This window comes from Nicotiana tabacum, chromosome 7, assembly GCF_000715075.1.
Source record: "Nicotiana tabacum cultivar K326 chromosome 7, ASM71507v2, whole genome shotgun sequence".
NCBI lineage: Eukaryota > Viridiplantae > Streptophyta > Magnoliopsida > Solanales > Solanaceae > Nicotiana > Nicotiana tabacum.
Window position 1 is genome coordinate 88590065 of NC_134086.1, and position 3342 is coordinate 88593406.

Below are 3342 nucleotides of genomic sequence, written 5' to 3' on the forward strand. Positions count from 1 at the left end.
ATGGGGACTATAAAGCAAATGTTCACCATGACTACTCTGGAAGAGTGTGAGTGTGTAGTAAAAAAGGGAGGAGTATGAAGCAAATCCACTATCTCTCAGCTATGCCTAGGAGGCTGCCAATGAAGAAATTAAGCATCTGAAAGCACAAAATGCCATTTTGGAGTCTAAGCTTACTCATGCCAGCAAGGGACCTGGTTCCAGGAACACTCAGAATAAAAAGGTTTTCCGTCTAAAGGCTGAGAATGCCGAGTTGAGGAAATAAGTGGAGAACCTGAAGGAGCAGCTAATCAATGATCAAAGGGCTGCTAATGCTTGAATGGTTAGTCCCGTCAAGGCTCTTGCTCCCTAACCCTTCCTGTTTCCCATCTAGTGTCCCTTGTTTTGCACCATTTCCTATTCCTCTCATAATCATGTCCTTGTGTTGATTCTAATTATTGACTACGGTACTTTAATTTTTTTATTTTTAATATTTTTGTGACTATGGTACTGCTACTCCTATATTTTCTTTTCCTCTTATAATTAACGAACATGGATGCCTATTTTTTGCAATGTTATATTCTTGTGCTCCATTTAAGTTGTATTGTGTCTACATAAGTGGCATGGGTTAATGTTGTTGAACTTCTTTTTGCATATGCATGTCTAGCTCTTTTAATGATACCAAAAGATAGAAGATAATTGAAGGGAAGAAAACTGGTTCTAAGGGGGAAGGTGTCTGATTTGTAGAGGGAACATGTAGAAATCTGGTTCTCAAAGGGGAATATCAATTCTAAGTTTGTCATCATCTAAAAGGGAAAATTGATAAGTTATGCGAGTTTGATTTTGATGATTTGTCAAATTTCATGAAAGAACTAGGTAAGGAACTTGATACAATTAGGTCCTTTGTGCTCACTGAAATATACCATGTTGTCTGGATTTATTCTCAAGGAAAACAGACAAGGGAACTGCACAGGGCAGGTACCCAGGTAGTCGCTTAAGTCAATTATACAAATGTTAAAGCTGCTACACAGTACTTGCAACAGTACAACAACACAACTGCAATTTGCTAGAGACAGAAAATACTCTAACTACTCTCATGATGTCTCATATATATACAACATGTAATAAGGTTTTGATCTAACACTTGCAATTACAAAACATACATTCTCTCAAGTGTATAGCTGCCTCTGTTTTCCTCAAGTGCATTGAAGAACAAAGCAGCAACAAAAGAAAGGACTATATCCCAACACTGAATATGTCTTGTGTCCTTTAGTATTGTTGTGTTTTGTCTCATGTTATTTACTTGTAATTCCTACACAACATTTTAGAAGCATTTAGTAGGACACCATTTAAACCATTATTACTTTTGGTTGTTTGACTAGAGTTGATCAAGTGTGCAACTTTGTAATAGAGTTATTACAAAGAGCTTAAATAGAGGTATTGTAAGAGGTGGGGGATTAAGAGTAATTCCTAAATTGCAATAGGTTGTAATCTAAACTTTGCTCAGTTAGTGAAGTTGAAATCCTACTAGGATAGGTCGTAGTTTTTAATCTCGTAAGCTGGGATTTTTCCCCGTAAATATTATGCGTTCTTTATTTACTGATGTTTACTATGGTAACTGATAGAGAACTAGGTTCTATACAATTTTGGTGGACCCATAGTTTCTATGAACTTCATACTATATTTTTTGCTTAAGTTTTCTAATTACCTTCCAAGTTTCGGGTTTCAATAAAAACCTCAAAGAGTATAGGCTTTGCTAAGTCAATTTCAACCCTAGCCTTGGTAGTTGTAGGTCTTGTTTTCCTATGATAGCCTTATCCATCAAGATGGTGTTTCCCTTGGGACCAACAATCCTACCTAAAGCATTCCATTCATAATAGTGTCAGGGTAAATCAGGTAGGTTGATCTAACAAATGCTAGAGGTCTCGATTTTAGGTTTCAGTTTCTGGTCCACTTAATGATTTTCACATTGTTCTCCTGTTCAAAGTGAATAATTTGAAATGGATGGTATTTTAATCCTCTTAGTTAATGAAAACATGTTTGAGATCTTTTACTAGTATTTTTACATTGCCTTTGTCAGTAATACCTTTGACGAATTCAGTCCTAATTTTTTCAATTGCAGTTTTGCCTTAAGAAATTTATTGATTATATAGTCTAGCAGCAAGTGACTGTGAGCATGTTATCCTCCTCCTTAGTAAATACCACAAGAGCTTTGCCTTTATGTGGTGTGGGAGAAAGCTAAACTCTTTTCTTGTATGACTTTATTGTTGCATTTCCCAGTACCTCATCATAATTGCGCTGCGCCCATACTAATTTAATGGTTTTTGAATTTGTGTAGGTTTATATCTCATTATTGACTAAGTTTAAGGGATATGGGGAATGATGAAAGGGGCATGATAATTTCAATCTTAAGATTCATGTGTACATACACTAGTTTAACAAGCCATTATCGGTGAGTTATAGCCATTTGAAGAAAAGAAAAGGAAAGTAAATTAAAGAGAGGTCAAACTTTCCCTCCCTCTCTTTCCGAGTCTACACTTGAGTTCCTAGTAAGATGCATTTCTTACCGAATAACAAGGAATACCTCAAGCAATGTGACTTTTCATCTTGTTGGAAAAAGTCTAGGCTTGAGGTATCACTTAAATATCAGAATTTAACACATACCAATGGTCCGTAAAAAAAATCGATGCTTCAAATTTTCTTGAAGACAAACTAATGTTGCAGTAATTAGTTTATACCAAAAGACAATACTAAGAAAACGCCATTGGAGTATCTATTTCTAGACATACATGTAGATACACATATAAGAATCTAGCAAAAATTTACCCACAAATAAGTACAACATAAAAACTAATTGGAGAAAAAACTTACACAATTGAAAGCTTAGACTAGAGATAAATTAGACGAAACGAACAACCTTCGCAAGAAATTCAAAAAATGAATAAACTTTGAAAAAAATGCTATGGTAGAATGTAGGAGAGAAGAAGATGAATGAGAAAAAGAAAAAAATATTGAAACATTAAAATGCTAGTGGAATTCTTATGTTTGATCATTATCCAATCCAAGATTGCGATCGGTTCCGTTCGAATATGATCATTTGTAGTACAATAAAATGATATATTGAAGCCACAAATGCTCACCAACGTTCTTCTTCAAGAGCAAAAATATTAAAAATAGATATTCTTAAAAATACTCTTCGGCAAGAAACTTTCACTTGTTATATAGTTAATCAAATGAAAAAAGGAAATAATACTAGTAAAGTAACTTTTTTAGACGAAGTTTGAAAGCAAAAGAGAATTGCATAATTTGAAACTATCGAGGGGTCATATCCGTAAAGATAAAATCTTATGGGAAGAAAGTATAATT